This window comes from Pan troglodytes, chromosome X (genome assembly GCF_028858775.2).
Source record: "Pan troglodytes isolate AG18354 chromosome X, NHGRI_mPanTro3-v2.0_pri, whole genome shotgun sequence".
Taxonomy (NCBI): Eukaryota; Metazoa; Chordata; class Mammalia; order Primates; family Hominidae; genus Pan; species Pan troglodytes.
The window spans coordinates 6,673,314-6,687,908 of record NC_072421.2 but is presented as its reverse complement, the minus strand read 5'-3'; the positions used below and the strand labels follow the sequence as shown (position 1 = coordinate 6,687,908).

At 42.2% G+C, this 14,595-nt stretch overlaps 1 protein-coding gene across 10 annotated transcripts in view; it reads left to right on the top strand.

Moving 5' to 3' along the window:
- Positions 1–6,088: 6,088 nt before the first annotated feature.
- The window catches only part of NLGN4X (neuroligin 4 X-linked), a 341,186-nt gene continuing 332,679 nt past the window's right edge, over positions 6,089–14,595 (top strand). For 2 of the 10 annotated variants that reach the window (XM_001138630.7, XM_054676657.2), the window contains exon 1: positions 7,302–7,393. The gene's annotated coding sequence lies outside the window, so the exon portion shown is untranslated. Of the gene's footprint in view, positions 6,545–7,301; positions 7,394–8,114; positions 8,218–8,362; positions 8,449–8,522; positions 8,832–14,595 lie in introns of those variants that run through there. The other 8 variants (XM_016943221.3, XM_054676654.2, XM_016943222.3 and 5 more) reach the window with 6 other exon arrangements.

Sequence of the window (14,595 nt, the reverse complement as noted above, 5' to 3'; positions counted from 1 at the left end):
ATGTAGTGAAATTTTGGAGCCTGAATCTTTTTTAAAAATCAGGGCCATTTAAAAGTCATTTAGGCTCATCATGCCCAGTGATGAAATAATAACTGGGGACAGAATTTAAAATAATCAAATGGAAGGCCAGCAAAGAGCATAACTCTCTACTGTGGATGCATGTTACATAATTAATGGTGTGTTACAGGTTTGAAATAACAGAAGTCAGAAGGACAAAGGCTTCAAGAAACCAGAAATAGACTCTTGCCCACAAAGATATCTTTATTCTCATTCATCAGATGCAAAAATCGAATTAAGGGCATGTACAACCTTTTTATCGGAAAATATCAATTTAAAGTATTTCCTTCAAGCTGTATTAATCTTATAAAATACTTTCCCTACAAAACCAATGGGAATAATCAAGAGCATCTCTTTATCTCCTCCATCTGGATTTCTGTAATTATATTTACATGTAAGAAATGTTACATACATTCAACTATTTCAATAAAATCTTATTTAAGTGACTGACATTAATTTTAAATTTATGATAATTCAACTTCAACTGGTCTGGAGTTTACTTCCTATCATTGAAAGAAAAAGGTTTATTTAGCAACTTTGGAGTGTAAAATAAGACAGAATGAATTTTGCTTAACCTTAAGGGTGCAAATATTTCTAAGGTTTACAGCATATTACTCTTATTTAATCTACGTTGTTAATTACCTTATATTTTAAAAGACTTTAAATCCTGTTTGGGAATAACATTTCTTAAATGTTTTCTAAAAAACTGAGTATGTTGTTTACCCTGGTTTATGATTTATACACGTATATATTTTTAGATATTTTCTAGTTTACATATATATCTATATGTAAATATCTATAGCTATATCTTTTTATATATCTATATCTATATATTTCCATGTGTGTATATAGATAGATATAGGTATCAAAACAAGTATTATATAAATGTTACTCTTTGTCCTATCATTTCACAAATTTATTAAACCTCATGTTCTGAACTGGCCTCATATAATGGTGACCACCTAAGGCAATTATCATCAACATGTTTCCGAGATATTTTTCTAAAATGGTGTCTACAATGGCAAGTGAAAGTAAGAAACACCACAAATAAACTAACAGATGAATAAAAATAAAGTGGAACAATCGTTCGGATCAGAAGGGGCATTGGGTAAAGAATTAGCTATGCGAGGGCAAAGACTATGTCTTATTTATCCATCTTGAGTATTTTGCAGAGTTTGTGGAACAAGCAACAGTTCTCACATTCACGCTTAGTGAATAGTGAATAAAAATAGCAATCAGCAAACCACTTAACAATGACCCACCACAACCCTGCTATTTCTGAATTTACCTTCTTTTTTTTTCCTTTCACAGTCAGACTATAATTATGATTTCAACTTCCTCATCGGATCCCCAGTCATGAATCTATCTAACATATTCAGCTGAAGGCTGTCAAGGATCTACTGATTCCAAAACGCAGTGGTACTCTCCCATCGCCCTTCACTCCTAAAATCTCTGAAGACCGTGACACAGTTGACTCCTGCCTACTCCTTGTGGAGGTTAAAGTCCTTCCTTGAATTCCATACCACACTTTCTCTTACCAAAGATCTTCTGCAGATGGGAGAATGACCCTATTTTAGGTTGTTATCAAGACCCTACCCAGTGTCACTTTCTCCAAAGATTTGCCTTTTCTCTTAAGGGAACACTTTCTCTATTTTACACCAAAATGTTAAGTATCATATCCATAGGGTTTGTGCTTGGATCCATAGATCCTACCTTAAGATCCCTATTCAGGTCAAATCTCCTGTCCCAAAGATCTCAGGTCTGTGGGTCATTGGTATTTCTATGATCCACCAGCACCTCATTTTTCTTTCCATACAAGTGACTCTGGCTGAGTGCACTCTCATTCATCTTAGCCTTCCCATCTCACCACATGAAGGCTATCTCTAGCATCTTCTCATTTTAGGGCTCCATCCCATTTTTGCTCAACCTCTGCAACTATGCATATAGTCAAATGCCACTCATAGTGAAATAAATTCATCATAACTGTGTTATTTTCACTAATACTGCCCTAATTTATGAATGCAGCAGTCTCGCTGTACTCTTTTGTTCTAGAATGTCCCAGCCCTTAAATCCCCTCAGAGTAAACTCTCTGAAAGGTAATCTCTGCTACCATCCCCGACTAACACCCATAAGGATTCCAGTCAATGAATATTCATCAACCTCTGTAGTCCAGCCTGACCAATTTCTTCTTATTCTCCTCTATGAATCATAAGAACCTATCATCAGCTCACCACCACTCCTGTTTTCAGGGTTTAATTTGAGGATTATCTAAAAAAGCAACCTCATGTAGCAGGGTGGCCCCCCAAATGCAGGTTCCAAGAACTCACTCAAGACCTGCTAAGTGTGAATCCTGGTGTTTAGCTCTAGAGGCATGGATTTTGTAACCATCTTCCTGGTTCATCCTTGTGCACCTTGAACTTCCAAAGCCTTTGCTCACACTATATCTGTTTCTCGTCTCCAGATATTGTTAACTTGGAATAATTTCCCACCCCTGCTCTCCAATTCCCCAGGGAAACCTTGTTCATCTGTGAACCATTTTCTCAGCATCCCAATAGGAAGCCTGTTACGCCTTCTGTATGCTTTGGAGATGGCATATGTCACACATTGAGTTGCATTTTAATAATTAAAGAGCTTAATTTATCCTCTTATTAGATTTTAAGCACCTTCTACACTATACATATTTCTCTCTCTAATAATGATTAGTAATTAATAACATAGTATATATTACTATTGCACGAACAATTATTATCCTACTGAAAATATTTCTGTTTCACTTGGACCATTGTATTAGGAGAGTCAGTATGAATCAGTAGTGCCCCACTGGCTTCACCAGCATTGCATTCAGAGTTCTACATATTGATCTCACAGGAGCTTGAACATAATACCAGAATGTGGTTGATGGAGACACTGAGATGGAAAATCAGAGAGAACAAGTAGTGTGGTATAGATTATTTCTCATGTTCCCTCCAGTTCTTGTACCAAACTCAGCTTATATATCTTTCTTGGAACCCTACAGTTTTATTTCATTTTATGACTCCCCCCAGCTCCCACATTTCACCATACTCCACAATTAGATTTAAAATGGAAGCATGAAGAATGATACTCTTATCTCTTCCAGGAATCGTGGATCTAAACCTCTGTAGCTCCTCTGTCTGTGTTGCAATCTGGTGGCCCAATTGTTAAAAATTGGTGTTTTGGGTCCTATCCTGGTCTCCTATAAGGGATTTTGGATTAGGGAAAATGATAATTTCATAACATCTTATATTCACTTTTTCTTACAATCATGATTCCACCTGTCTAAGATGCTTTCTGACTTTTTTCTTTTTTTGAGGGAGGGTCTCATTCTGCAACCCAGGCTGGAGTACAGTGGCATGATCATGGCTCACTGCAGCCTCTACCTCTCTGGCTCAAGTGACCTTCCCCCTTCAGCCTCCTGCACTACCACTCCCAGCTAGTTTTTAATTTTTTCATAGAAACAGGGTCTCACTATGTTGCCCTATTTTTCAAATTATTAAAAAAAACTCTCAATGGAGTCATTCAGATAGAAGTGAAAATGTGCTTGCCTGCTCTCTTCCAGGTCACATATCTCAGGGGAGAGATCTGGTACCCAACCAATCCACCCACAAGCTAAGCCAAGCATTCAGATTTTGCCCAAACTCTCCTTCCCAATCTCACTTTATCATGCTGCCTTATTTAGAAGTGACGTCTCCCCACATCAACTTCTCTTCCCTTCACTACCCTTCCCTTCCTTTTTCCTCCCTTCCCTTTCTCCTTTTCTCTTTCTCTCTCTGTGTCTCTCATTCAGGACTTCATTTGTTGCATCCATTCTTGCAACAATCTTACAATTATTTTCTTTTCTTTCCACATTGGCCCTCTTCAACTTGTTCTCCATATTGCCATCACAGTGATTGTCCTAAAATATAAATCTGATCATTTCTTCCCCTCTCCCTGCAGAAAATATGTTACTGGCTTTCCCACCGCCTACAGGATAAATTCCACCTTTTCAGTATGGCACTCAAAATTCTTCACAATTAGGTCTTTAATCCTTTCCTTACCACCTTCTTTTCATACTCAATGTCATGGCATTCCAAACCCTCCCTATTTCTAGATCTCCACACATACAGTATTGCTATGATGTCTTTATCCATGGCTTCTTTCTCAACTTCTTGACCCAATCAGTGTCTGTGTACCATTTCTTCCCTACTCAGAAAGTTCTTCCTTTGCAAACCCTTCTTTAATCATTTTCACCTCCATGGGTCCCTATGAATTCATATGTATCCTTGTGCACACCTTCTTGTAATCATATTTTTTCTCATGCTTTTGGCTATCTTGTCCACTAGACTGTATGCCTTCTCAAAAATAAATGGATGAGTTTCACTCACAGATGCATGTCAGTGCTTAGGACTGCACCAGTGCTAAAAAAAAAAACAACCCTGAATTTATGCATAAGTCAATGAATTAATACATTCTTGGCAAAACCCATGACTTTCTGGCCTACTATAAATTACTGTGTTCAGGGTGAGATTCTGCTTTAGTTTAGGATACAGATATCTACATATACGTCCATATATCTGCAGCTATATATCCATATCCATGTATATCACTGATTTGGGGAATAAGCTATACTTATTAACAATATTAGTATGTTAATGGGTCTTCAATATCTATGCAATAATGGAAAAAGTACATGCATATTTCTAAATATCTATCCAGTAATTGGAACACACACATATGTATGGATGGATCTATGTTTTTTTTATTATTGGGTATAGATATCTATTAATAGATAAGTGTATATTTATGTACCTATCTTGTTGGTAAAAGGTGCTTTTATACATATTATTTCATTTAGTCTCCACAAGAAACCCACAGGAAAGGTAATTTTAATCTCAGTTTAACAGATTCACAGAACATAACTGACTTTACAACAAGGCAAAGTTTGTGAGGATAGAGTCTTAACATGAAACCAGGTCCCCAAATTGGTGTCTATCACCTTCCCCATTATTGGTCAGGCTGCCCAAGTATCCTTCACATCACCATGGCAGGCTTCCTGCTTTGGTTTACTGCCTAAAGCAGAAGCAATTAGGAGGATATCCTATGTGTTGCGGACACTATCTTTTTCCTTCCATAAATGAATTAATGGGCCATGAAATAATTTTAAGAAAAGCTAACTTTTCTGGCCAAGCAGAAGAATAAAAGTAATCACCATGTAATATTGTTGTGAAGACTACCTGGCCCCACACATTAACTCAGCTAATCATTACAGTATTACACGGTGATTATCTGTTCCATTTTACAGATACAGAAATGGAGGCAAACGATTAAAATACACACCTAAGGTCACATGCATCTTGAACCCAAGCAATCTCATTTTAAAATCCGTGTTCATTGTCACAACACTCTATTATGCCCTCTGATCTTTGCATTGCCAATTTAAATCCAACTTTCTCCAACTCAACTTTAAGTACAGGGGTCATACCCCCGTCCTCGCCCCCCGCAACTTGAAACTCCCTGGGAAAGATAACCTCCTGGACCCTGGAAATGAAGAGGCGTATTTAAAAACAAATGCCTCATCCTGGGCACAACTCCAATATTTTATCAAAATCATGAAAGTATAAGAATAGAAGTAAACAAAAAGCTTTCATCGATCCCCTCTCAACCATACCCTGAGCATAAAACAGGTCCTGTACTTTACAGAACTGTATTCCAAATTTTGCTGCTCTTAAAATTTTTTTTTATATCATTGCTTCCCAAATGAATTACAATAACGCAGACATAGGGACTGCTGGAGATCGTGACCTTAAACAGTTAAAGATGTTTGCATATACTGCAGCATGTTTGGTGTGGAGGGTATCTAGAGAGTCCTAAAAAAGCAAAGAGGAAGAAGGTTTGCTGTACGCGTCTGGTGCGGTGGCACCGTTTGCCATGCCCACCTGCTCTATCTCCCGAGTACCCGGGATCTCTCCGTTACAGCTGGTTTGCATTGGGATTAGCAGCTCTTTGCATGAGGTTGTAGCTGTGGATGTGGTTTCTGTAGTGATGGGGCCGACTCCGGAGATCTATTGGCTGCTGGCTTTGTAAATTTCATTCAGTTTGGTCCAATGGCAGAGGGAGAGCCCCGGAGACAGCAGGACCTCTCTCCTCAATCTCTCTTTTTCTTGCAGAACCGTCTCTCTCCCTTCTCTGTCTCTTAGCACAGAGCTCTTATTCAGCCACTAGCTCGGCCCTTCCTGCTTCAATTGTAATGCTTGTTCTGCCCGTCCACAGACTATTGGCGGCAGAAACAACGAATTTCCTCCAAACTAGGCGGTGTTGGTGGCTCTTGCATTCCTCTGGATGAGGAAATCTAGTTGGGGGGTTCCAGAAGGGGAAGGCTCCTGGGCTTTCAATACATCCTCCTGAATCATACCTCGTTTCGGGTTCCCTAGAAAAATCTGGACGTGTAAAAAGAACTCTTAACGGCCGATGCAGCTCTTCCAAAGCTAAGGTAGGTGCAGTTTTAAGACGTGTCTCTGGGACATTATTCTTATTTTAAAAAGCCGTTTAAACATTTTGACTTGCAGCAAAGGATGGAAAGCCTCACTGCAGATACTTGAGCTTCACTTCATCTGATCTTTATTTTTTCCTTTTATGATTATTAATATTATTTTTGGAAAATTTGGACAGGACTTTCTCCCATCTGTCTCGCTGCATTTCTTAGGTGTGGGTGGGAGTGTAGACCTTCATACGGTTTTTACATGCAACCTCTCCACAGAAATATTTGGTTTTATTTTCACTTAAAGAGAAAAATCCAGACCACCGTTGTTTGGAAGCGTTTTGCTGCAATCAGCTATTTGAACGGCTCTGGGGCCGTGTGTGATGTGTTTACAAAGTAGCGCTGCCTTCCACACAAATAAACAGAAGACTGTGGCGGGGAGAGGAGGAAAAAAATATATATGTATCTGCAGTACAGGGAGAAGAAGGAGCGAAGCGGCCAGGGCTGGAGATGGTGAAGGCAGGAAGACTTCTGCAAACTGTGAGGCATGGGAGGCTTTTCTTTTCTTTTTCTCCCCCCCCCACCCCCCTTCTTCTTTAAGAAAACTGTCAGCTACCACCGCCTGGGGTGCTTTTTTGAGGGGTTGGGGGGGGTGCTGTTAACCAGAAAGAAAAAGGGAAAACCGGCTTGGTTGGGGTTGCATTTAAGCGATTTTTTTTTCCCTCCTTCATCTCCGGGCCTCGGATAAGATGACGGCTTGGGTGATGCACGAAATAACGCACGTGATTGATTAGACCTGGCTTGGCTTGGCTAGGGAACGATCCAGGCGCGCTGGAGACCCCGCGTGAAGACGAAATGACGGTAGCTCCGGGCTGCTTCTGTAAACCGGGGAGCGGGCTCCATGCACCCCTTTCCCGTGTGTGTGGGTTTCGAGGCGGGTGGGAAGGGTGAGGCAAGCCGCAGAAGGAGGGTACAGCTGGTGTTTTTGCTTCTTTCGGAGCCTTTGAGTGTAGTCTGAACCTTTGAGGGGGGCGCGGGGGGGGCTTGCAGCTGCCGCCCTGGGAACCATCTCTGAACTGCCCGCTTTTCCGAAGGAGCGGAAAAGTTGGAAGCTGCGAGGACAGACTACCGGAGCCCTGGTCTGGGTCTCGGGGGATCTGGAGCCCTAGTCGGTGCCCACTGAGAACACCCCTTCTCGGAGCGAGGGTGTCGGGGGGAGTGTTAAGCCTGCGGGGCGCACGGTCCGCCAGCCCCCGAGGTGGGGACGGGGGAGGAGGCTGAGGAGTCAGTTCCAAAAGGCGCACCACCTCTACAGCCCTGGAAAACGCAACCGCCACCCCCTCTTCCCTTCCATCCCATCCCAAGCCTCTCTGCTGTCCCGGGCCGATTTCATCTCGTCTCTTCCCCCGCCTCCCCGCTTCCCCGCCTCCCAATTCCCGCGCGGCTCGGCTCAGCCCCTTCCCACTCCAGTGGGCAGAACTGATGGAGAAGATCCGCCAAGCGCGCAGCCGGCGGCGGAGGAGACAGTGCGGGGTGGGCGAGGGGCTTCGAGACCACGCAGAGAGAGAGTGAACTTCAGTCCTGACCCCTCCCCAAGGCCGCGGCTGGGGCGCCCCCAGCCCGCGCTGGCACCCGCGTGGCCTGACCTGCGGAAGCGCGAGCGGGGATGAGGTAGGGAGAGGGAGGTAGGTGCCGCTCGGCTGCAGATGATGCGTGGGTGGGGGGCTTGCTGTGGGAGGAGAGGCCCAGGTCCCGGCCTGCGCCCTCCCCTCCGCGGCTGCTCCCTCCGCCTCTGGTTTTCCAAGAGGCCTGTCGCTACCCCGGGGGACACTCTCATCCTTCAGTCAGTCTCCTGGACACCCCTTCCTCCTCCTGTCCCTCAACCTGACCTGGCTCTTTCGCCCCTCCGAGAACCGGTAGGCTGGGGTCCCTCGGCGGGGTTCTCCTGGGCCGCACCCGAAGCTTTGCGCCCCCGGTATCGGGGCCCAGTGCTCCGTGCAACCCTGGGCCCGGGCGCACGATTCCGGCGCCTGCTCGCCGCCAGACACAGCGCCCTTTCTTCCCGGAGCGGCGGGGGCGGGAGCAGGGGGGTCAGGCCAACCCTTGCACCCCCGAGGCCTGGCCCGGGCCACCCTGGGAACGGATGTTCTGCATGGAGGGCGAGGGGCAGCCGGAGGACGTCCTCCGCATCATACCCCTCCCCTTCCCCAGAAGGCTTTTTTTTTTTTTTTTGGACTGCGGGTTTCTTTTTCTCTGGCTTCTTCCTCTGAACCTACGGCAGGTGTCAGCCTCTTTTTATGTATGTGCTGCTGCTATCTCGGGGATGGCGGGGGAGGGGGTGCAGGAGGCAGCGTGAAGGGGTCCTAGGAGGTTCCGGAGGGGTTTTGGCCCCTGCGGTGCGCCGGGGCTTGCAACTCGCGCGGGCGCTGGGCGCGCGCGTCACGAATTCAGCCTAGGGCTTGGGCGAGTCTGCGGGGAGTGAGGACAGAGGATCCCGATCTGTCATTTGGACCCAACTTAGGAAATTTGGGGTGGGGGTTGGGTGGGGGTTTTGGAACTAAGCAGGTGATGTTCTTGCGAGCTGGATCCACAAGGTGGTAGTATGGCTTCTTTTTATTTTTATTTTATTTTATTTCTATTTGGTCATTTTTTTTTGGGGGGGCGGTGGTTTGTTGTTGTTGTTGTTGCTCTTATCTTATGCTTTTTGAAGGCATCCGTTGCCCGTAGGGTTTACATCGGAGCGCGTTGCATTATATTTTCTTGAAAGGGGGTGGTGTGCGTGAGCTCCCATCTCAGAATCAGCCCTTCCGGTGATGTGAGGAAGGCAAAAGCAAAAAAAAAAAAAAAAAAAAAAAAAAAAAAAAAAAAAAAAAAAGAAAGAAAGAAAAAAAAGGAAAAGAAAAAGTTTAGGGAGACCTCGTTATCCTGACGAAGCAAAATTGCCAGTTTGTGTGGGCGTTCTGCGGGCAACATAGAAGTGCATGCTTAAGAAATCCGGGGTAGCTTCCTTCTCCAGCTAGAAATTAAATGGCCAGGGTGCAAACACCTGACTTTGATGAGAACAAAGCGGCAGAAACTGCAAAAGACCTGCATGGTTTGAATGGACGCACTGAGCCTTTTCCTAGGGGATGGCAGAGCGGGGTGAAATCAGATAGCAAAGAAATCTGCAGTTTTGTGGGGGCAGATTTGGAGAGTGGAGAATTATTTCATACCTTTAGTTGGCTGTGGGGAAGATGTTAGCAGTAATCCATTAAATCCTCAGCATAGATTTTCCTGTGGAAATGAGCAAAATGTTAAGAGGGGGAGGGATGGCTAATGGCACATGGTTGCGTTAATCCCTGTATTTCCAGAAAAAAATATGGAATTTCTGTGTATCCTAAAATTAAGTATACAGGAATTTCATGGAGAACTCTGCAAGCATGTATTTTCTCAGATTAGAAATTCAGTATTTTATTACTCAATGAAATGTAGAATGCGTGTGTGTGTATGTGTGTATACAGACATACACACACGCATTCTACATTTCTACATATATGTGTGTGTGTATATATATATATATATATGTCCATTTTAAAGAGTATTTTCTTTGACATGTAAGAACATAATCAGGGCCAGTTGTAGCAAGTGGAAAATTACTTCATCAGTTTTAAGTCAGTAGATTAAAATGGGAGGCTTCATTTTTTTTTTGAAATCAGAATAATAATTGCATTTTCATAATAATGCCTGTGCGTGGATGCAGTTTTAAAGATGCTTTGATGTTTTCTTCTCCAGTGGAAGAATTGCTACTTTTCTTTGCATTTTATTTAAATAAACTAATGCCGAGTATACAGTTGGCCCTCAAACCAGTAACCTAGCTGATTTTTACCCAAACCTAAGAATGTAACAGATACTTGATAAGGGACTGGTGGCTGCATAAGGTAGATAATGAAGTTATCTTGATGCTGTGAAATTTACAAGCAGACTTGAAAGAATTTGAAAGTTCATAGTTGTTGGCCTGGAATGTAGCCTAATGGTAAATATATAGATTTTTTAAAATTTGTGAACTTGGCTATTTCATTGTTTTGTGTGTAGTAATTTGTGGAAAGCTTATAGTCTCTCCACAAAGATGAGAGTGTTGACTGACTCCGCAACAGAGACTTGCTTTTGGAAGTGCAGGGGTCTCTTTAAAAGCCATTTGGAATACTGTGCTTTTATTTCTAGACCACAACCAAAAGGTTCTCAAAAAACTAAACATTCAAGTGCACGAGGGAATGACCTCCGTTTAACATTCTTTCTTTTTAATTGGTACGCCACATTTCAAACCTTTTGTAATACTGTTGAATATTGCCAATAATGCAACTTGTTAAGCGAATGCATTGCATTCAAATGAAGTAGCAATATACAAATATTTTAAGTCCTTTAGTATCCTCCTTCTAAAGATAGGCTTATCTGGTTAAAATATACTTATATTCCAAATAAGGTGAGAGTTGGTCTTAGGATGTGAATGTCAAGTGTAAGAGACACGATTTTAGTTTGTAAACCAGAATGTATTCTTTCTGTACTGCTTTCTGACTTTTAACAATATGTATTCTATTCCCAAATGGGGAAATATGTTCAGTTTAGTTTAAATCTGTTGCTCTTTTTGTGTGTGTTTTTGTCTGAGTACTGTACTTTTTCAGAGGAGAGACTTCGTCTCCTATTTAATTATGTGAATGGATATTCAGACAGATTTGAATAGCCACCACTGATTTCTTAAACTCCTGAGCTACCAGTTTTAAATCAAAGATACATCTTTTGCACAGTCAATTAGAGGAAGTGAGAATCAAAATGGAAGCCCAGGCTGCTGAGGCAATTAGGTCATCTGCTGTGCTCTCTACTACCATTCACTCAATGAATATTTTCCAGTTCTGTCATTTTTCTCTAAACAACCTACATTTGGACTTTGAAAGGCTCCACTGTTCTTTGTTAAGTGAACGGCAGTGTAGGAAGCCCTTCCTCATTTTTCTTGGAGCACAGTAGCACACATGAACAAGAAAAAAAGAAGGTGATAGCTCCTAGCAGTTTGTCATTGTGCCATTTATAGGCTTTGAATAAATGTATAGATGAAAAGGCTTTCCCTCTGCAGGTGGTTACATTAAACAAAAAATAAGTAAATAAAAGCCTCATAAAATCATTACGGGAGTGGAAGGTTGGTGGTGGAAAACAGCCCATCTACCTCGGGCTGAGATTTCAAACTTTAGACATCTCGTGTTCAGTTCACGTGTCCCAGGTGTGTGCGGAACACCTCCATACACCACATCTTCCCAAGGCACTCTCATCTTCCCAGAAATGGTACCTGAAGGAGAACAGACCTAACCCCAACAATACTAAAATATGTATATAAAAAACTATATATAGTAAGATATGTATCCTACTATATCATATATATATGGTAATACATATTATAGTAAGGTCTGCATCATGTATATAAAAATACACTGTATATCTTATTATTATATATATAGTGAGATGAGGTGTATTAATCCATTCTCAGGCTGCTAAAAAAGACATACCCAAGACTGGGTAATTTGTAAAGGAAAGAGGTTTAAATGACTCACAGTTCAGCATGGCTGGAGAGGCCTCAGGAAACTTACAATCATGGTGGAAGGGGAAGCAAATACTTCCTTCTTCACATGATGGCAGGAAGGAGAGGAATGAGAACCGAGTGAAGGGGGAAACCCCTTATAAAATCAACGGATCTTGTGAGAACTTACTCACTATCATAAGAATAGCATGGGGCAAACTGCCCCCATGATTCAATTACTTCCCACCACATCCCTCCACGACACGTGGGGATTATGGGAGCTACAATCCAAGATGAGGTTTGGTGGGGACAAAGCCAAACCATATCATGAGGTTTTATTGAATTTATTTGAGACAGGAAAAGAGTAATCCTCCATAATTTAGAAAGGAGATGAAGTACAATGATCATTTAGGTCCTCATTAGTTGAGGAATACATTTCAAAGAGAGAAATGTTAATTTCAGTATAGTGCTAATGAAACGATCTAGGCTTTCACTGCTCTCTGGAAATGTGGATAAATGGCCCAGAATTTTGTTTGGGTTGTTTTATTTTAAATGTATATTATATAAAGAAATCATGGTTTGTCAAAGTAACAGAGTGCTATTTTTGGCTTACAACGGGACTTTCTTAGCTCCACCTGTTAATATCGGTGATCATTTTGGTTTTAAGAGGCTGGTACCTGATTGGATGATGAAAACTTGGATCTCAAAGCCATCACCCCAGACATGTGATTTTATTAACATCTCTGGGCATCTCTCCGGCTCCCACATCAACCCTTCATCCAGGCTCATTTTCTGTTTGTTTTTGTTTGGTTGTTTGTATGCTTTGGTTGGGGAGAGGGGACACGGATTTTGCTAAGGGCACCTTTTTCAGGAGTGAAACTTAGCCTGTCATATAAGCTGAAAAGGAACTTGGGTTGTTTCAAGTTGCATTACGTGGTAAGTTTTTGGATCCTTTAAAAAAAAAAGGACTGAGGTTACTAAAAGTGTTATTGGCACTGATAAAAGGGCTATGGTGAATTGTGGTTTGTTTTTGCAAAGTGCAGAAAAGGCCTCTTTGGTTCTGTGACGATGGCTGTGGTTAAGTTGCATGAGGTGCCATTTTCCATGTTTAGTATTTCAACACCACCAATATGTGGCTCTGGAGTATGGGACGGGCAAGTCCAAGAACTCAGTGAGGCATGCCATGTGACTCCAGTGGTCAGAGCTGTTCAGCATGGAACTATGGTCTCAAAAGCATGGCGGATGGGGGCAGAAGAAACTCACTGCAGCTGAGTGCCTTTAACTTATTCCACTCTTCAGTACTCTCTGTGACTATAACTCTGTGAATGGGTTAGGTGGGGAAACTCACAAAAGTAAATGCATGTTTTCACAAACAAAATATGTCATTGTTAACTGTTTTCCTAAGTGAGACAATATGCCCCCATGCCCTGAAGCTACATGGTAAGAATGGCAGTGTGTATGAGCGGGTGTATACACATACATGTATGCATATGCTAACACATTAACTAGGAACTAGTCTTTGCCGAAAATTTTTTTTCTCAGCCATTGCAACACATTAGATAAAAGCAAATATATATATGTAATATAAGAAGGAAAAATGTGGTTTTCCGTTATTTTCTTTTTCTTATCCTCATCATTCACCAAATCTATGTTATATTAAACAACTCATAACATGTGGCCTGGGTAATAGAGTGAGACCCCAACTCCAGAAAGAAACAAAAATTAAAAACAAATTAGCCGGGCATGATGGCAAGTACCTGTGGTTCCAGCTGAGGTGGGAGGATCACTTGAGCCCAGGAGTTCAGGGCTGCAGTGAGCTATGATTACGCCAGTGTACTCCAGCCTGGGAGACAGAGCAAGGCCCTATCTCTAAAAATATAAATAAATAAATAAATAAATAATAAGTAAAAATAGAAAATGTACAATGAAAGTTATAAAGTTGGCCAGGCGTGGTGGCTCACGCCTGTAATCCCAGCACTTTGGGAGGCTGAGGTGGGCGAATCACCTGAGGTCAGTAGTTCAAGACTAGCCTGGCCAACATGGCGAAATCCTGTCTCTACTAAAAATACAAAAACTAGCTGGGTGTGGTGGTGTGTGCCTGTAATCCCAGCTATACAGGAGGCTGAGGCCGGAGAATTGCTTGAACCTGGGAGGGGGAGGTTGCAGTGAGCCAAGATCGTGCCATTGCACTGTAGCTTGGGTGACAGAGTGAGACTCTGTCTCAAAAAAAAAAAAAAAGAAAGTTATAAAGTTACCTATGATGGGTCTGGATGTACTCCTTGTCTAGGAGTGAAGACATTCGTTAACATGAGACCTAAGTAAGTAGAAAGTATGTGTTTAAGGGACAGGTGTCCATTTTCTCTAGGTCTCCTGGAAGCTTTTTTTTTCTAATTTGAGTACTAATTCCAAAAAAGGTGTTACCGCCTATGTTTATAGTGAAACTATCTATGTGTGACAAAATTCTACCCTCTGTTGTCCATCAATATTGTGCAATGTTGTGTACTCGTATGGAGAAATAGAC